This window comes from Acomys russatus, chromosome 19 (assembly GCF_903995435.1).
Source record: "Acomys russatus chromosome 19, mAcoRus1.1, whole genome shotgun sequence".
Taxonomy (NCBI): domain Eukaryota; kingdom Metazoa; phylum Chordata; class Mammalia; order Rodentia; family Muridae; genus Acomys; species Acomys russatus.
This window is the reverse complement of record NC_067155.1, coordinates 23,259,953-23,281,614: the sequence shown is the minus strand read 5'-3', so window position 1 is coordinate 23,281,614 and position 21,662 is coordinate 23,259,953. Positions and strand designations below refer to the sequence as shown.

Genomic DNA, 21,662 nt, shown 5'->3' with positions numbered 1-21,662 from the left:
GTTTAGTCAAAAAGAAAGCAAGGCCATTTCTCTGGGAAACAGACAGCCGTCAAGGCCCCTCTGAATTAACATAGCTTTATCGGAGAGACTTTTCTCCAAGTTGCAGCTGTCGTAGAATTAATATGCCTTGTCACACAGACATCATAATACAAACAAATAAAAAATTAACTAATAAAATATCTTTGTAGGGACAGCTAAAAATAGATTTTGCATTCTACATGCTGCTGCCATTAAATTTCTTTAAATTTAGTCCCCAGGTTATGTTTCGAACAATTTAAATATGGACTGGACATAGCATGCCTAGCCACTTAAGACATTTACCCAGCAATGATAGTGACAGAAGTATTTCTTAAGGACACCAGTGCTTTCAAACATCAGTGACAGAGTCCTAAGTGGAAGGTTCCAGAGGATGAAAAAGAAAGGAGAAGTAAAAGATAGAAAGTACAAAAGCTGAGGTGAGGAGGTTTTGCACAAGCTATGTCCTATGTCTAGTAAGTTTGTAAGAATTGCATCTTGTATACCGCTCACAGGGGGAAATGAAATAAAAGGGAGATGTTTATGAAGTCAAGTGAAGCTTCATACACTGACACAAACTCGAGAGGAGAGAGAGGATCTTACACCTAAACGTTAAATGCTAAGGGCAGAACTTGTAGCAGATCCTACAGATTTTAAGGCTTTCTAAGTTGGCATCTTTCCTAGAACATTTCTATACACCAGCCCAAGCTCCAAAAGAATTGCCAAATGCAGCCCCATAGGAAGTTACTCAGTGGCCATGTCCAGGTCCAGGTCCAGGAAGGCACTAGGGTCACATAGGACCTCAAAGGTGGCCTCATCTGGCCTTTGCTTATCACATAACCCCAGGGAGGACCCACCACATCAGCTCCTGCAGCTCCCCTTTCTGATCCTCCCCATTGTGGGTGTTCAGTTGGCATCTGCAGTTGCCCTTTCCCTCCCCTACATGCTCTGTTAAATCCCTCTTCTTTCTCCAAGCCTGCTCCCTGCAAGGAAAGCCTCTGCACATTCTTAGCATTCCTTGAGACACTCCAACCCCCAGCCCTGGGGCCAAGGGCTTCCCTAGGACAGCAGGTGGCAGATAGTTCATCTTCCTTCACCTATAATCCTTGTTGCCAAAGTTGGGGGGTGGGGAGCGATTTCCTCTGGCCTTGTTGCCTGAGGCTACTGAACTAGCCCAGGAGTTTCAGTTCCCAAGTAAACTTGCCCTTTTATGTTCAATCTGGCTTCCACTAGCTTATTTCACCTGTGCAGATAACCCATCAGTCAGCAGGAGCAGGAGGCTGTGCTAAGGAAGCATAAGCAGTGAGTCCTCCCCGGTTAGTTGGGAAGACAGATGTTGAGGCCATTGGAGGACAGGGTTACTGAAATGCAAGTCTCTACAGCTCTGGAAAATGTTTGGCCCTGGGTAGGAAGCTTGGGCCAGCAACCATGATTCTGTGCCCCTCCTGAGCATGCTAACCTGGAGAAGTGTATATGTCACTCAAGACGAAGTGGCCAATCATGGCCTCCAGTCAGAGACACGCCCCAGGTCAGCCGCGGAGTCAGGTTCTTCCCAGAGCCTTGCTGAAGAGTCAGTTCTGTGGCTGTGCAGGCTTGGGTGGTTCCTCGTGGTGTGCTCTGACCTCTGCTGCTGGGTGTTGTGAGAGAAGCTCAGGCAAGTTCCGAAGTCCCGATATGGTGAGTAGAGGTCACTGGCCAGAAATGGGAGGAGCAGGCTGCTGTGGAGAGCTAGCTGGAGTGGTGGGGCTGTGTGGGAAGACAGACCAGTAGGCTATTGGAGAATATGCACACGTGCTACCGAAATGCCAATCTCTGCAGATCTGGAAATGTATGGCCCTGGACAGGAAGCCTAGCCATGAACTCTTTTGCTGTGTCTTCAGGACACTGTAATTCTAAGGGAGGTGCTCATGTCTCTGGAGACTCACCGGCTAATCAGAGCCTCCAGGTAGACAGGCCAGTATTAAGATGAGGCTGTTTCTTCTGGCTGCCCTGCACAGGTGCAGCTCCCTAGCTGAGCTTTCTTTAATGGTTCTGTGTGATGTGCTTTGAGCACTGCTGCTAAGTGCTGTGAGGGAAGCTCAGGCAAGGTCCAAAATGACAAAGTGGTGAGCTCAGGGTCACTGCTGACTATGGGTTATCTCCACAGGTGAAATAAGCCAGTGGAAGCCAGATTGAACATAAAAGGGCAAGTTTACTTGGGAACTGAAACTCCTGGGCTAGTTCAGTAGCCTCAGGGGACAAGGCCAGAGGAAATCCCATCTCACCACCCAAGTATGGCAACAAGGATTGCAGGTGAAGGAAGATGAAGTATCTGCCACCTGCTGTACTAGGGAAGCCCTTGGCGCCAGGGGTGGGGGTTGGAGCATCTCAAGGAATGCTAAGAATGTGCAGAGTCTTTCCTTGCCTGGGGCAGGGTTAGAGAAAGAAGTGGGATTGAACAGAGCATGTAGGGGAGGGGGAGGGCAACTGCAGATGCCAACGGAACACCCACATTGAGGAGGATCAGAAAGGGGAGCTGCAGGAGCTGGTGTGGTGGGTCCTCCCTGGGGTTGTGTGATAAGCAAAGGCCAGATCAGCCACTTTTGGGGTCCCATGTGACCCTAGTGCCTTCCTGGACCTGGATCTGGACCTGGCCACTGAATAACTTCCTATGGGGCTGCATTTGGGCAATTCCTTTGGAGCTTGGGCAGATGTATTGAAATGGTCTAGGAAGGATGCCAATCTTGGAAAGCCTTAATTTCTGTAGGATCTTCTACAAGTTCTGCCCTTAGCATTTAACATTTAGGTGTAAGAAGCATTTGGAGTTAATTTTGTGGAGGTTGTAAAAGGCATCTCATGTGTTGGTTAGCACTCCAGTGTTAAGCTTTGATGGAGAAAAGTAGAATTGATGATGTAAAGGATGTACCCATTCTTAGAAACTGATCAACTCAAAGTAGAATTTAGCTGAGGGAGGTCTGCCTCCAAAACACCCCAAAGATAAACAGTATGCTAACCTGGTCTGTTAGAAGTTAGGAAGCTAGGAGACACCTGTTTGTTCACCAGGATTGTCCAGACAGTTGGCTCCAAACCATGGCAGAGGAAACACCCTGTACTACTCCCATCCTCCTATCAAAGAAGAGGCCTCTCACAAGCTGCTCAAGTACTGAGAATAAAATAAGCTTTCTCTAATCATGGGATAATGTTTGGGAGAGTTGTTAAGGGTTTGTGCCAGTGATTTGTGTGTGTTTGCATGGGGTATGTTCAGAACCTCAAAACCCAAGTCTCCTCACTTCCTAAACCTATGGTTAGCAGTACCAGGGCCACTGTGAGCTTGGTCAGTACTGTTCTTGACATACCCTATGAAACATTGTTTTATTAGAGTCCTCTCGAGTTTGTCTCATTGTATGAAGCTTCACTTGACTTCATAAACATCTCCCTTTTATTTCATTTCCCCCTGTGAGTGGTATACAAGATGCAATTCTTACAAACCTGACTTGACATAGGACATAGCTTGTGCAAAACCTCCTCACTTCAGCTTTTGTACTTTCTATCTTCTACTTCTCCTTTCTTTTTCATCCTCTGGGCCTTCCACTTAGGACTCTGTCACTGATGTTTGAAAGCACTGGGGTCCTTAAGAAATACTTCTGTCACTATCATTGTTGGGTAAATGTCTCAATAAGCTAGGTTTGCTGTGCCCAGCCCATATTTAAATTGTTCAAAACATAACCTGGGGACTAAATTTAAAGAAACTTAATGGCAGCAGCATGTAGAATGTAAAATCTGTTTTTAGCTGTCATTACAGAGATTTTTTATTAGTTAATTTTGTATTTGTGTGTACTATGATGTCTGTGTGACAAGGCATATTAATTCTAGCACAGCTGCATCTAATGTCTTTGAGAAAACTCTTTCTGATAAAGCTATGCTAAAGCAGGGGGCCTTGATACCTGTCTGTTGCTTCCCAGAGAAATGGCCTTGCTTTCTTCTTGGCTAAAGTTCTTAAGTTCTCTAATTAAAGGACTGTACCACAGCAGTGTTTTAAACTAACTCATTTTAGTCATGTAGTTAAATGCCCATTTCCCTATCAGAAGTAAGGCTTTTCATGTGGGTCATGCTGCTGCCTTGAGATCAGAACAGGATGCACAGTTTACGTTCACACTGCAGGGTGAAGCAGGACAGGCCATAACTAGCTCACAGACTAATGTTTCGGGCAGTCAACTGCAAGAGCCAATACTATGAGGAAAGACCTGATTGAGGAAAGGTGAGTGATGATGTCATCTCCCAGCAAGTATTAACTCATGCATGTGAATGGAAACAGACCAGTTCGGTTAAAGGACTGTACCACAGCAGTGTTTTAAACTAACTCATTTTAGTCATGTAGTTAAATGCCCATTTCCCTATCAGAAGTAAGGCTTTTCATGTGGGTCATGCTGCTGCCTTGAGATCAGAACAGGATGCACAGTTTACGTTCACACTGCAGGGTGAAGCAGGACAGGCCATAACTAGCTCACAGACTAATGTTTCGGGCAGTCAACTGCAAGAGCCAATACTATGAAGAAAGACCTGATTGAGGAAAGGTGAGTGATGATGTCATCTCCCAGCAAGTATTAACTCATGCATGTGAATGGAAACAGACCAGTTCGGTCGGTAAACTTTTTAATATCATTTAGCTGGAGCATTTTTCTGTTCATATTATTCATGCAGAATCAAGCAACAGGTAAACCCTTCTCTGCCATGGACTCTTTTTGTGAACTCTGTATACTTTCCACGAAAGTAATCAGGTCCCCTTCTGAGGATCTTCAGCACCCAGGCAGGGCTGTTTCTAGTTTTGGCCCTGGAATCCCCGTACATCATTCCCTGGGTGCCCCCTTTTTACATCTTCTGCTCACCTGGGTGCCACTTACATGTGTTCCATGAGAAGGGATCTCAGATCTTCAGCCTGTGGTGTCGGCTGATCTACACCTCCAGACATCAACACCCCAGGACTGCAGAGCTGCTGTGGCTAAATCTCCACAGTGCTGGGATGAGCGATAAAACTCCTGGAGAAACTGAGAAGCTGAAGCCATGGAAAAGGCAGCAGCACCCAAAGCATCAGTTGTAGTTGCTGCTGACAGGGAACTCACAGGGTGGGAGATTTGTTCAACTGGAGCTACTCTGTGAGCTCCAGTGCCAACTCTATTGTAGGTTTAGATTTTTCAAAACCTACTTTATTTAGGGTTTCTAAATCCTTTTATACTCCTTTTAATCTACCAACCAGAGGGAGTGGAGAAAAAAGGTTCATAGAAAAGGGGGTGTGCACTAGTTTAGAAGTAGTTATTTGGGGAGATTCTATTCTTCCTGGCAGGATACTAGAAGTGTAGTCCAATAGGAAGCACCAAACAATACCATGAATCAGTGACAGTGACACAATCCACCACAGCCAGCAAGTCTCCAGCTAATAGGTATGAGTCAGCAGAACTGGCCAGAATCAGCCAAAATAGCACAAGAAGTTGTGGCAAGAGGCTCTCTATGAAGTGAAGACTATTGTGCACACTTCAACACTTGCTGTTTCCATTCAGTACTTGCTGCCTAATTCAATACTTGCTGCTTAGAATAGAACAACAGAGGATGAATGCTTGTTCTGCTTGAGTTAAAGATAAATATATGTTCTGTTGGAGCTAAGCAATATTACCCTGCTTTGTTCCCCTCAGGAGAAGCGCTTTGTTCCCCTCAGGAGAAGCGTAGGGAACTAGAACGTCCCCAATATCTCCTACCTTATATCCCATTGAATCACTTTAAAATGCTTTGTCTATCCACCTAGGCACAATGAACCAGGAATAGAATTAATTCTTTTTGCCTGAGTTAGATACAATATACCTGAAATAAAATTGATTCTTCCTGATTGTCTTTTTTAATTACTCTGTGAACGGCTCTGGGTCACAGTCTCCTTTTTCAAACCCATCGTATTTTCTTGAGCAGTCAATCTTTGTTAAATTTCCAGTAAACTTTCTCTGCCCTGAGTTTGTTGTCCAAGTGGTCAGTGTGGGCTATTCCTGAACCCAAGAGGCCAAAGCTTGCAGGCTTCTAGGCTTAAGAAGCTTTCAGCTGCAGATAAGGCAATTAAAGCAGGCAAAAATGTTAATGATGAGGCATGCCCTCATTAGAATGGTTGATTGTTATGTCTGTGAGAGATTATATTGATTCAAGATTGGTGTAGGAGGTTCTTCCACTGAGGGTTGCAGTATCCCTCAGCAAGTGTGCCTGTGTTGGATAAGAGATCAGGCTGCAAATAAGAGAGTGCTCAAGTAAGCAAGCAAGCCAGGAACAATGTTTGCCCATGGTTTTTGTTATAATTTTCTAGGTTGTGTTTCTATTCTAACCTTACAGAATGTTGTACTGTGTGCTGAGAGAACCATCTGAAAAAGCAACAAGTGGGGCAGAAGTAAATGCAGTCTGTGGGTTTAGAGAAAAAAACAGAACTAAGTAGTTTTAGATGGCAGTCAAATCCTGAAAGAGAGAAAGAGACTTTCAAGGAGATTATCACCAGTAAAGAGAAAGCTTTACCTGTGCATTGGAAGCCTAAGTTGGGTAACATCCATTCTTCCTACACCTTAAATTAATGGAAAGTATAGGCATAGTGATTCCAAAGAAGGAACTCCATATAAAACCTGCTGCAACTCTGGTCCATGCCTACTATATTTCATCTCAGTTTAGAAACTACAGTTGGCAGGATTACCCATTGTTGTACTTGTTTTAAACCAAGAAAGATGCACAATTCAAAGTCATGTATTCTGTCTCTGTGAATTTAGTTCAATGTTGCTCCAGCTATTTATGTTTTGCAGAGACAGTGCCCCAGTAAGGAAACTATGAGCTTTGATTTTACCAGGCTTTGGATATGTAGCCCAAGGTGCATTTTGAGACCATAAGATGTTGAGATACCTAAGCTTGAGAAATATATCCTGGAGAGATACATATACTAAGTTAACGTTACAAAACTGAGTAATGAATGAGAAATTGTAGTCACAGGGCTATCTATAGCCTTTGAAACTGAAGCCGCATGTATCTGAGACAGAGCTAGGGTAACTGGTGTTTGAGTTGCTGGATTTTTCTGTTTTGTTTTTTCTTTTCTTTCTTTCTTTCTTTTTTTTTTCTTTTTGGCCTCCATCCATTCTTTCCTCACTATATATACATTTCTCTCTATTGAAATGAGAAGGTTTATTCTGTGCCATTGTATATTATAAAGATATAACTTGTTGCCAGATTTTAGAAAATATAGCTATCAAAAGATTTTCTAGAGTATCAGAAGAATCTCTGTTCTCTTTAGTACTCTATGAGCAGTTGCAGACCATTAGGATCATTCTAGTTGATTAAAATGCGTTTTCACTGTGAGTCAATAATGACCAATATCAGAATATAATTGGTCAAATCAGAAAGTCTCTAGGTAGCATCATTTTTTAAAACACTTATTTCCACTTTTTTTGAGGGGCCTTTCTTGGGGGGCTTTTGTACTAAGGGGTTACTTAGATGTCTTTTGGGGGATGGGATTTGAGTGTCTGTAGACTCACCCCATTTTATGTTTTTCTTTCTACTGTGTTGTGTTTGAAACTGTTGTTCAGCTTCCTTCTCATGCTGTCATGCATCCATGACTATAGACTGTGCCCCTAAATCACATAAGATATAGTAGAAGCAGTTAGTATTCAATGCTAAGCTATTTTGTTAGCCGTATTTTTAATTAATGAACTAATTAATTAAATCACTTTACAGCCTGACCTGTCCCTCCTCTACTCCCAGTCCCACCATCATTCCCCCTTTCCCCAAGTAGCCCTCCTTCTCCTCAGTGAAGGGGACGCCCACAAGTGTTATCAACCTCCCCTGGCATCTCAAGTTGCATCAGGACTAAGAACATCATTTACCACTGATGCCTAAGGAGGCAGCCCAGTTAGGGAAAAAGGGATCCAAATCCAGACAGCATAGTCAAGATGGCTCCTATTCCCATTGTTAGGGGACCCACATGGTAACCAAACTGCACATCTTCTATATATGTGTAGTCAGTCTATGTATGCTCTCTGATTATGGTTCAGTTTCTGTGAGTCCCCATGTGCTCAAGATAGTTGACTGTAGGTTTTCTTGTGGTGTCCTCAACTGCCCAGTATCCCACTATCTTTCCTCCCAACCCTCCCCCAAATTCCCTGCACTCTGTCTATTGTTTGGCTCTGGGTATCTGCATCAGTTTCCATCAGGTGCTGGAGGAAGACTCTCAGAAAACACTTACAATAGGATCCTGTCTGCAAGTATAGCAGAGTATCATTAATAATGTCAGGGATTGGCTCTTTCTCCTTTGAGTCAGTTTTATGTTGAGCAGCAAGTTATTTGTTTGCCATTTCTCCAATCTCTAATCCATCTTCATCCCTATACTTTTTGTAGGCAAGATAAATTTTGGGATGAAGGCTTTAAGGGTGGTTTTGTGTCCCCTTCCCTCCACTCGAAGTCTCACATGGCTATAGTAGTTGGCAACTTCAGGCTCTTTGCCCCTGATGCTACGGGGCTCAGCTAGATTCACCCCATAGATTCCAAGGACCCTTCCTTTCCCAGAGGTTCCCCCTTCCTCAGAAGAATGTTAATTCAGAACATGACTGTTCTCACAAGAGATCACATGCAAGGCTTTCTTAGGTGTATGCAACCCAGCAGGAAAGAAATCACATCCAAAGGTTTTCTACGTCTGTGTGATCCAGTTGTAATACAAAACATGCCTATGATCCAGGAGTCAGAAGCAAATAGATTTGAGTTTAAGGCCAGCCTGGTATAGAGCAGGTATCAAGTAAAGAAAAGCTTGGATCCATATATGGTGACATAGTCCTTTCATCCTAATTGAAGGTTAAGTTAATTTAAAGAAGGAAGCAGCACCCAGGCTTGATAGTGATATGATTGTGTGGAAGAAGAGGTGATGAATCAGAGAAGAGTTGGTAGAATAGGATATGGCCAGCTCCCACTAGAGAGAGCCAAGGGAAGCTACTTAAGAGGCATTTTTACAGAGAGAAGAAGCACTTTTACCAGGAACCAGACCACAAATAAAATGAGATGTATTTCTCTTGCCAAAAGCTCAATGATGGTTCCATTACTTTAGCGGTTTTCTTCAGCTAAAGTCAAATTAAGCTCTTAACAAATGAATAATTATAAAAAGTATAGTCTTCAAGGTAAGTAAATACTTAAATAGAAATGGATCAGGGAATAATGCTTTTACAAACAGTATTGCTGCTGGGCAGTGGTGGCACATGCCTTTAATCCCAGCACTTGGGAGGCTGAGGCAGGCAGATTGCTGTGAGTTCGAGGCCAGTCTGGTGTACAAAGGGAGTCCAGGACAGTCAAGGATACACAGAGAGAACCTGTCTTGAAAAACAAACACACCAAAAAACAAAACAAAACAAAAAAAACCCAAAACAGACTGAAAACCAAATGACAACAACTATTGCTACCCAGCACATCTTCCACAGTGGGCAGATGAAAAACACAGTTTTATCTCAGGAACAGTCATAGGGGAGGGGAATAATGGAAAAATGGGGGGGGGGGGGGGAGGATACAGGGATGGGATAAACATTGAGATGTAACAAGAATAAATTAATAAAATAAAAGAAATGCAAAAAAAAAAGAAAAAAGAAAAACACAGTTTTATTAGGCAAAGTTCTCAACATGAGCACAACTGGTAGAATGGATCTCATTCTGTGTATTTTGAAAGTAAATTTTTTGAATGTCTCACAACTGTGGTCCAGCTAGTTCAACCTTGGCTATCTACCAAACGAAACGTAAAGACTCCAGAACTTGTTTGATCCATGAGGCTGGATGTCTTATCTGGTGCTCAGTATACTCCAGAAGTCCAACAATTAGGATGTAAAGACATTAGAGGAATGAAGATTTCCTAGCCAAGATTAATGAAAACAAGCCAAGAAAGAAAGCTTCCTTCTTCAATATCTTCTTTATATGTAGGCTGACACCCATAGCTGTGGCCCTGATTAAAGATCAATATTATCATCTCAAAAGATCCACATTAAAGAAAGGTCTTTCCAGTTCAAAAGCCTTATTTAAGAAAACTCTCTCCAAAAAGAAAGCATGGGGTACTATATCGGGAGTGTGGACAAGTTCATATAGAGTCTGCCTATGCCTACTCATGCTCAACTGGCACATCCACCTGTAAAGATGGTCGCAATGTAAAGGCAGAGACATCTGAGGCACTGTTGGCTAAAAATCATGCAGGAACATATATAAATTATAAAAAGAAGGACACACTTGCTTTCATGGAGGACTCAAAAGAGTTCATTATAACTAGCCCTGGCTGCTCTGACTGAAGCTTGTGACATTACTGTAGAAAATTCCATTCCTTCTTTTTCTCTAAGCCTTGTTTTTATTTTATGATTACAGGTGTTTGCCTGTATATATTTGTACACAGTGCCTACAAAGGCCAACAGATCCCAGATGTCCTGGGGCAGAAATTACAGCAGATCATTAGCTACTATAGAGCTTCTGGGAAATTCATAAAGCATCTTCATTACTATCTGCTGCTCTAGTCCCAGGCATTCTGACACCATCTCCTGGCCTCCCTGGCCACCAATAGTAAATGGGGTACAAAGACATGCATTCTGGCAAAACCAGACTCTAACTAGAATTAACAGATATGGGGAGAGGTTGATGTAAGGCGTGGATACAAAATTTATATATATTCAAGGATATGAATTGGCCTCCAAAGTGCTGGGGTTACTGGCATGCTATCTGAAACTTGTATAAATAAAGCACCTGGTAGCCTGTGTGTCACATCAAGGAAGCAACTATTCCCTATTTCATCTAAAAGCCCTCTGCTCAGCAGAGACCCACTGACTCTTCTCTCCTTGCTGGGGAAGACACCCTCATCCCCCATGTCCCCTCCCTTCACACCTCCACTCCACCATCTACCCCCCACCCCCACCCCCAGCCCTAGCACAACTGTGGGTTTTTGTTTTCTTTTTAATCACCTTTCCACTGAGAATGATGTGTTGAATAACTACAGTGCTCTAAAATGATTATCATCTCTTTCGTCTTTTCTCCCAGGTTTGTTTCATATCTATCAGGTGAAAGGTAGCTGCAGTTTACCTGAACATAGCATGAAGCCACAAAACAACATTCGTGTTTCCTAAACTCTCTTTAGTTTGGAATCTTTTGTGTACCCTTTCACTTGTGGGACAGACTGATAACTGCACTCCAAAATGAGCAATGGCTTTGCAAGCTGTGCACCCTGATTCCAGGAAGAAGAAGGGAAGCGCCTGAGGGTTTTGCTGGGACCTCAGGCAAACTTAGAAGTTGGGACCTGGTGAGCTCAAGGTCAAAGGGGGAGGGGCAGGCATCTGAGCTCAGGAGGCCTGAGTGGCTGGTTCTGCCCTGGGGTGAGTGCAAAGGTGGAAATGCAGGCTCTTGGAGAACAGGTAGGAGTGCTACTGAAATGCAAATCTCTCCACAGAAGAAAAAAAAGACTGGTCCTGCAATGGAAGCCTGTTCCAGGAACTACTGTGCTGTGTCCCTTCAGCACACTCTAACCATGGGGAAGTGCTTCTGTCACTCAAAACTCAGTGGCTGATCAGGGACTCCAGGAAAGAGAGAGAGTGTTCTTGCTGGTGCCATGCTGTAAGTTCCTCTCTGTAGAGGAGGGGACTTGAGTGGCTGTGTGCGATATGCTCTGAGTGTTTGTGCTGGGTGCTGTGAGGAGAGCTCAGGCAAGGTCAGAAGACACAACATGGTAAGTGCAGAGTCACTGCTCACAGTAAGGAAGAGCAGGCAGCTGAGCAGAGGAAACTGGTGTAGTGGGTCTTCCCTGGGGCTGCAAGATAAGCAACACCAAAAGTGGCCACCTGTGTGGTCCTTTTCGGTCATAGTAGTTTTCTGGACTTGATGATGGTCTCTGACTAACTGCACTGTGTAGATTACATCTACACAAAGCATTGGGAACAGGAGCTTGTGAGTAGAAACATCCTTGGCAGGATTACAAACTCAGACCCCTAGTTTCTCTAACTTCTTCTAAACGCTATTCTTAGCATGTAACATTTATGTCTAAGATATATTTGGAAACCCAGCATGGTGGCACATGCCCCAAATCCCAACATTCAGGAGGCAGGTGGCTCGATGTGAGTTTAAGGCCAGCTAGGTCTGCAATGTGAGTCCATAGCAGCCAAGGCTAAAACAGAAAAACAATGCCTCGAAACAAACAAACAAACAAACAATATATATGTGTGTGTTTGTGTGTATGTATATATGTGTGTGTATATATGTATGTATATATATAATTAATTTTGTGGAGTTCTGTCGCGAGCACTGAGTACTTCGCACTCAGGATCCCGAATGAACTCAATCTGAGACTGATCAGTGGTTTTGCAGTTGCTAAGTTTATTAACATAAACGGGTTCAAGAATATCAGTCACCACTACACAAAAACAACACCAAATCAATCCAAAAACACAAATGGCCAAAATCATATAATAATACCATTCCATACTATTCTATCTTATACTCAAGCATTCATAACTATCTTAATTCTAATAGGAGTAGCATCTAACATTCCTAATCAGGGTTATACGACCTGATGGAGAGTCGTGTCAGCGACGACAGGTCCAGAGCTGCGACTTCTGATTACAGCAGTAGGGTCCTAGGAGCTTGAGCCGTCATTCGTGTTTGGGTATTTGGGCAGAGTCTCGGTCTGTTCGGTAGATCTCGTTCCAGGCAGTCGGGATTTATGCAGTCATGGTGGGAGTGAGATACTGAATGGCTTTCGACCGCGGTTTATATACTTTTCACTGAGTTTCTTTACTCTTTATCACATCACACACTCAGGTCTGCTTATCTATTACTATACGCCACTCATGTTTACTAGCTCAGCTGGCTACAGCTGTCCTTATCACTTCATAACACACTTATTATGGTTTTCTACACTGAGCAGTTGACATTGCTCTTACATGCTCATTACATTCCACCCCCTGACACCTGAAATGGGGTCAGCATAAAAGGTGTCACTGTTAGAAGAGGGAATTTTAATTATCCTCTTCATTTGGCCTCATAGGGCGAGGGTTTCCAGAGTCATATGGTCGCGTGCTATGAGTTATTTCAGTAATTGGTTTTCTCATGTTATTCTTAATTGTCATTCTTTTCATTCTTTTATATCTTCTATTCATTTCATACCAAGTAATATATGCTGAAAATTCTATAAGCATTTCATCTATCATTGGTTTCATTAATATTCTAATACACCATGATTCTAAATTTCCTGGTTGATAAATACATTCTACCACACACTTACAATACCAATCCCCATTCAATAATTGTCTTGATTTTTCTGGTGTGTGTCTTATCATATTTTTACACATTTCATAATGACAGTGATTTCCTTTACAAATAAAACAAGATATAAGGCTAGCTAATACATATAAAATCCTGTCTATAGGATGCCTACTTATATAATCTTCTTTGTGGTGTAGAAAATGGTTCATTAATAGCAGGAGACGGTCTGTGTTCGGGGTTCCTGCCAGGAATCTTGAGGAATAACGGTGTTTACAGAAGTGGCACGACTCTTCGCCAATATGTCCATATAATAGTCCCATTCTAAAGAGTAGGTCTCTTATTGGAGCGAAGTGTCTGTGATAGAAGTAAGTGATAAAGATTCTTGTTCCATTTTTCTGTAGGAGGTCACACCTCTTTCCGCTGACGTTTCCGCAGCGTGGCATATTTATTCCTGCTTCTAAAACACATAAGGATTCTCAAGACAATTATCAATGCAATAGCTATTCCAGATACACAGACTATTTCTTTAAACCATTCCCACCATCCATACAAAGGTAAACACACAAAGTCTAATTGTATTATTCTTGCCATTATATCAAAGAAACTACATTTATTCATTTTTGCATTCCAATCCTTATGAATATATGTATTGGTTCTTATCAAACCTACCAGATTATGGGTTTCTGCCATACTTCTTGTTAGACTAGTTTGTGCTGTTTTTATTTTTTTATGAATTGAATCTAATTGTTTTTGGTTATATTCTGATAATTTTTGTAGTTCTTGTGTTTTTGCTATAAATTGCCTATAATGTTCTTTTTCTAGTTCTTCTAGAAAAATTGTAGGAGATGAATATAAATGTGTTGTTTGTATGGATATTTGTGTGACCTGGGTTCTATTTAAAGCTGTTAAAATAGAGCAATTATGCACCAACCAACACCCTGGTTGTATATTGTATTCTGTTATTGTATCGTTAAGAGTTTCATCATCTAAGTTTGTACATGATATTGGTATGTTGTCATTTGTACATACTAGATGTGTCCAATCACCCATATCCTGAATTGTATCTGTCATAGTTGTTGGTGCTAATCGAGTTTCAGTTAATTTGGTTATTGGCAAGTGTGGATACACAAAAGTGTTTGCCCCTAAACTGTAACATTCTTCTTGTGGTATGTATACTGGCGTATTATTCATTTGGGTGAACAAGAAGTGATCCAGTGGAGTAAGCCATTTACTTTTGGCTGACTCCCACGGGTCTAATTTATGTTCCCATCTTTGTGGGATGGGTCTGGTGTGGTATGCATTGAATGCATTATCTAAAAATATTTGTAATACATGTATGGTGCATATTCCTTCTTCACAGAATGATTCTTCTGTTGGATTAATTAAAGTTTGGAACTCAGGTGTTCTTCTTCCGAATCCTGTGGTGAAGAGTGTGTCTAATTCCCTGGTCATTCTGTCAATTGTCATTTTATATTGTAAACACATCATTGTGTTGTGATTTTGTGTTACCTGTAAGTTTAGCCAGTCTTCCTTTGCAGCAAATTCATTTTTGATTATCTCTATTTCTGCTCTCATTTGTTGGTTTAATACATTTAGGGCATCAATGGAATTGGAGATTGCTGCTAAGGCTTCCGAAGTTTTCCTATTTACCTGTTGTATGTGCATGATTTCTGCTTTAATGGGTTCTACTATTGCTGCTGATACACCTCCACCCATAATACCTCCCATTATTGCTCCTGCCAGTACTGCTCCCAGTACCAAGAATTGTAGAGGTTTTCTGCCCGCTTTAATAGGTGTAGTATATTGTAGTCCTGTGAACTCTGTCATTACAGAGCTACAATAGATTTTTGGTGGTTGAAATTTATTCAAGTCTACTTTCATTGCTATCTTCCTTACTTTTGGGAAAAGTATTACTTTGGCTGGGCTACTTAGGTCTGGCACAATCATTGGGGCTTCTATCACTGTAGGCATTGTACTGGGTGGTGGGTATATATAGCCTTGGGGGAAGTGTGCTGAATATAATTTAAATTCATCATTTCCTTTTCTAACTGAGCCTCTGTACATCAATTTACCTTCATGAGGTTTTCTGTCAGGCCATGTATTATGTGTGTAATGTAAATAAGTTACTTCGTCCCAATCAATTAATCCTGTTTGATTCATTCCCTTTGGTTTGTGTGCAATCCATTCTACTTGTTCCCATTCATCATATTGTGGATTTATTGACCACGATGAAAAGTAGTATGGGAAGCCAGTGTGGTAAAATTTTGATCTTGATGTAGGGGTCATAAACAAAGTTTTAAACCACAAAAGGGTTTTGTTAATTCCTGTATTGTAAACTACTACGGTGTTATTATAATCAAAATTTATTCCTCCTTCTGATCTTCCTTGGACCATTTGTAATATTGGCATTGGCTGAAGTTCTGCTATTAATGGTAGTTTGTATGTTATGTTTTCGTAGGCATCTGTTATATTTATTATTGCTGTTTGCTTCTTTTTCCCAAATACAGTAATATTTTTACTGGGCCTAAAAATTGTCCCATTTATTGTTTCTATATCATATGGTATTGGATATTCATCTAATCCTGAAGCTTGATATACACAAAGGTGTATAAATCTTTCATGTTTATAAAAATCTTTATTATTATTTAATGGGTCTTTATATCTATGAGCTGTATTAGACATGTTAAAGGTAATATGATAAGGTAATTCTGTACCATTATATATCCAAACTGAGGAAGTATTATAAAAATTGTCTGTATTATTTAGTATTAATACTGTAGAATTTGCAAGGGTCGATGTATAATAAGATGTTATATTGACCATTGGTATTTTAATTTCTACACTTCCTTCTTGCTTGTTATCTGATTTTGAAATGGATTTACCATGCATGTCTGGTATGCATGCCCATATTAATGGACATTTATTATTATCACATGTATTATTATAATTTTGAATGGTTGGACTGCATAAATGTGATGGTCTAATACATTGTGGTCTTTTATCTCTTTGTCTATTTATTGTCCATGGTTGGGGAAGAATTTCAGTCAAAATTAGTGGCATTCTCCAATGATCTACTCCTAGTGGTAAAATTTTTTTCCATTCTTCCCATTTCAAAGGTTCTCCGTTTACCTGTGGAATTTTTAAATTATATGGTATATTCGTTTTTGGATCTGTATGATTTATTCCATATTTGTCTCCATTCATATTTATAGGGTAAAGACTTCCATAAAATGGTAAGTTTGGAAAGTCTGCTACACATAATATGTTGGAGCTTGTTATATTTGTGTTGTTAATTTGTTTAATAAATGAATTTGGACAACGATTTCCCCATGGTTTCGGGAGAGGTGGTATTCCCTTTTTAACTAATTCTGGTTCTAATTTTTCTTTAACTATTTCACAATTTCTATTAAGTTCTTTTGATGGATTGCATGTTGTTGTTGTTGTTTGTTCTGTGCTGGTGGTTTCCACCTCATATTCCTCATCATTATATTCATAATTTTGTTCCTCCAATGCTTTTGTTGTTTTATTATACCAATATCCAGGTAGGTTGGCCCACGTACTTGAGAATAATGGTGAAAACCAAGTTCTTGCATAAGTTGTGTTCATGGCCATTCCGCAAGTGAAAGTTTCAAATAGTTTATCACTTGCATAAAAGTCATAATACTGGATGGCCATTGTTCTGTATTTGTTATTAACTTTAAGTGTAATGGTTTTTAAATTTGTCCAGGATTTCCAGGCTGTGGAATATATTGCCATATGGCTGGTTTTGTTTCCCCAAAATTCTATCCAGTGACATTTTAGGGGATTTTGTTCCTCTAGATCTGTGGCATTCATGGTCATATCCATCATAAAGGTTTTATGATGGTATGATGCTCCCACTGCCATTGAATATTGTTCACAGCCAGAATACCATTGATATTCAATACAGTAAGAGTATTTCTGCCAAAAACTGTTAAATCTATTGGTGACATGTGTCCAGTCCCTAAAATCCTTCCAGTATTCTGGGAATCTATTTGTTATATTGTATGTTTCTCTTGTTTTAAATTTAATTGGTATTGTGATGGTAGCAGCCGTAGAGCCAGCAGTAGTAGTAGTAGAAGAACCTCCATCAGCGTATGCTGGTGTTATGCAAATCAATATAAGTATCAATTTAAAAAATGTAACCAACATACTGTATAATTTACTGCTTTTGCAGCCCCATGCATTACAAATGTTTTGTTTGTTGTGTATTCCCATTGCCAACTTTGTTCGCAGAGGTTTAGTAGAGCATCCAGGATCGGGAAAATCATCCATATTGTTATTGCCATGGACATTAGGAATAACATCATTGCTTTCATTAGTTTGTTCCATGACCACATAATTTATGCTAAATTTTCTAATTTTGCCAAACGTAAATCTCCCTTACCCTGTGTAATCCAAAGGTTGTTTCCCGGTCCTGGGCCCACTATTTCTGCTTTGGCAATTGAGTTGTCCTTATTATTTTTGTGGATGCACAGATGTGGTCTATTGATTTTTCTGTCTTCTTCCTGTGGATATTTTATATCTATATTTAATTTTATTACTTCTTGTAATGGGCTGTCCCTATTAAGTCTTGGTCTTCAATTTAATTCTAAAATGGACCAATTTAATGCTTTTTGTAATGGCTCCTTATGTCTATGTATTAATTGTGTTTTTAACAATCCATTGAATCTTTCTATTGCACCAGCTGCCGTGGGATTATATGGTTGGTGGAAATCCCACATGATACCTAGTAATCTGGCTGTTTTTTGTGTTATTTTTCCTGTAAAATGTGAGCCTTGATCTGACTGAATGGTTTGTGGTACGCCATACTGTGCGCACCATTGTAAAAGTGTGAGTATGCATGTTTGTTGATCGGGTTTGTTTCCTGCTTTTGCTAGTCCTAGGCCTGTTGTTGCATCTACCATGGTACAAGCATATCGGTTTTTAAAATTCTTAAGTGGTCCTATAAAATCAATTTGGACCAGGTAATTAAAACCTGCTCGGAAACCAATGTTTCCATGATAATTATGATTAAAACGTAACTTCTCATTGGGGCATTGCTCACAATTCCTTAAGGCTTGTCTAATACAGTGCCATGATACTTTAATATTTCTTTTGTCAAACCAATGTTTGAGGGAGTGGGCACCAATGTGTCCCATTCCCTTATGTAATGAAACAATTTCATTACTTGTAATTCCAATAGGTTGAGTATTAGGTTTAACTAGCTCATACTTAGTTTTAATTATCTTTTTTGTGGGACCAGTGTCCTTAATCCTATATGTTTTCCTTATTTTTACATCAGCCATCAGTGCTGCTAGTTTATCTACAACGTCATTATTTTTATGCATTTCATCCTGTTTATTTGTGTGTGCGTCTACATGGAAAACTGTAATTTTAACAGTCTGTCCTATTTCTGCTAACTCCTTCCATGCATCTCCTGACCATAAAGGTTTACCATTTATTTTCCAGTCAGTCCTTCTCCATTTGCCCGACCAGACTGCTATCCCATTTGCTACACACCATGAATCGGTGTATAAATTCAAATCTCTTCTATTTTCCTGTCTTGATTGTCTAGCTGCTAATAAGGCTGCAATTACTTCAGCATGCTGTGCTGATTTTCCTGTTCCTTGGTCAGTGATTATTTTACCATCTTCTGGCCTATAGGCAGCAGCTTTCCACCTCACTGTACTGTTTGTTGTTGTTGATGATCCATCTGTAAACCACGCATTTGGTATTTCCCTACTGAACTCCTTAGTGCCCCACAGGCCAATGGTCTGATCTGGGCCAGGTTCAGTATTTTTGGGGATTAAACTGGGTGGTACCAACCATGTTGGGTTCTCAGTATTCCCTGACCTTAGAACATCTTCCGAGGTTTGGGATATACGGCCCTGGGTTGAGACCTTATTATGTTTGAAGAAGTCTGACAGATACCATTTCCAGTGGAGGACCTTGCCTTCCATTGGTAGTCCTGCCCATGCTTCTCTTGGTGCCTTTATCCAGTCTATAATAGGCATCTCAGTTCGGATCACTGTTGGATTATTTTGTATTAGTGAATGTGTAGTTCTGCATGCCTCATATGTGGCCCAGATGGTTCTCTCGAACAGAGAGTATTTATTTTCTGACCATGGGAATTTTTTACAATAGAAGCCGATTGGAGTTAACCTATTTCCTTTAGCAACAATATTCCAATTGCCATATCCTTTAGTATATAATACTTCTATTATTACTGTGTCTCCTTTATTAATATAGCCAAGGGATTGATATTGTCTGATCAGGTCAATCATGGTTCTGACCACTGTTTCTTGAGCATCTGTCCATTCAAAATCATGTGCTTTTTAAATTATCTTATATAAGGGTTGCAACAGGAGTTGTTGATAGGGAATATGTTGGCGCCAATAGCCAAATAATCCTATCAAATGCTGTACCTGTTGTTTATTTTTTGGCTGCTCTAATCTGTCCAGTTTATTTATTACCTCTTCAGGGATCTTGGGTCCTTCTGTGGACCAATGTACTCCCAGAAATTTCACTTGTTTACTGGGGCCTTGGACCTTTGTCATATTTATGGTCCAGCCTTTGTCTCTCAGGTGTTGTATTAAATTTTTTACTGTTTCTTGAATTTTATCTTCATCTTGTCCAAAAATCATTAAATCATCTATATAGGATACTATTTCCACCCCCTGATACTCAAAATCTTCTAAAGTTTTCATCAGGGTGGTGTGTGCAATAATTGGACTATTTAAATAACCTTGGGGTAATCTTAAGAATTTGTATTGTTTTGTTTGCCAAGTAAAGGTTGTTATTTCTTGTGAAGCTGGGTGCAAGGGTATTCCAAAGAACATATCTGAAAGGTCTATAGTCGCCATCCATTTAGGGGTGGCTTGTCTAATTCTTAGGAATATATCCTCTACATCCGGCAATGTCCCTGGCATCTTTGGGCTAAGTTCATTAATTTTTCTATAATCTACTGTAAATCTCCATTTTCCATTTGGTTTCAAAACAGGCCACACAGGGGAGTTATAATTAAAACTCTAGGTGGGTGTAACAATTCCCTCTTTTAGTAATTCCTGTAAGGTTTTTGTAATATCCTCTATACCTCCTTTAATTGGGTATTGTGGCGTGAAGGATGGCTTAATATCTGGTAATCTTACTGGTTCTATTTTTACTTCTGCTAAATTACTAAAATATTTTTTAATTGTTTTTATCTGTAAAAATTTTGGAAATAATTTTTTAATATGTTCTATACATAAAACACTGGAGGGTGCCATAAAACTTGCCATATCTAAATCATACTTTTTGCCAAATAAATCTATACGTACCTTAATTACTGGTACTTTTTTAACTGCATTCACACCTTGTATTTCTATTTCTTTAAATCCCTTATTTTGGTTAGGGTGACAGTTTATAATACTTATCTGGCTACCTGTATCTAGAAGCCATTTTACTGGTTTAAGTAATCCATTAATTTCTATGGGAAAATTTACAAAGGGTCTGGTATCTTCTACTATTTGCCACCTTGGTTCGATCGCCAGCGTCTGGCTTGGTTTTGAGGGAAGGGGCCCCTGCGGCCCCGTTGGCCTAAAAAAGGCTGTCTTTGTTGTCTCTGTTGTCTTTGTTGGTTCCACTGATTGGGTCTTGGTCTATTAAATGGTGATACCTTCTGACCTATGAATCTTTTAAAGATTCCTGGTCTTTGATTGTTGTATCTTATTGGCATTCTTAAATTTGGTTTACCGAAAGGTCTAATTTTAATATTTTGAAAAGGTCTAACTCTTTGCTTCTGTGGGGGATTTGGTCTAGTTTTAGCTTGGAAAGAGATTACTCTTTCCTGTTCTAATTCTCTGAAACCCTTGAAGAAGGTTATACTGTCTGCCACTGTCTGGCAATTTTGCAAGCCTCCAGTTAGACTCATCTTGAGGTGTTGAGGAGCTCCTTTAAGTAAGATGCGTCTAAAGGAGGGAAGAAAAGGTGCTGCTTGGGGGGTTGCTGCCTCATTATATATAAACCATAGGATACCCAATTTTCTGCATACGTTAATTGCCTCTGCATATGTGTTCCACCTTCCTGCTGTTTCAAACTGTGTTAAATCTAGGGTTGGGAATGCCAGTCGCCAGGCTGCAGTAATCCAATCAAGGAGAGTGTGTGTCACCTTTAGTGGTGTCCAACACATGTTCCAATGCTTCATAGATAGACGGGTTCTCTATGATCCCCTTAATTTTCCTCATCTCCTGTTCATGTAATATGACTGTGTCAGCCCCTTTTTCCCAAGTCCTGACCATGTACTGTGCAATCTTTTTTTGACCATTTTGGGCATAGTCCCGTCTTAAGTCTGCCAACTCCTGTGGGGAATATGGCCTGGACTCTTTAACTTTCTGTTCCCGGTGTCCAATGGGGCTGGTTGCCAT

At 40.4% G+C, this 21,662-nt stretch overlaps 1 pseudogene; it reads right to left on the bottom strand.

Moving 5' to 3' along the window:
- Positions 1–21,662, bottom strand: part of LOC127203294 (zinc finger protein 431-like) — a 54,206-nt pseudogene extending 32,544 nt beyond the window's left edge.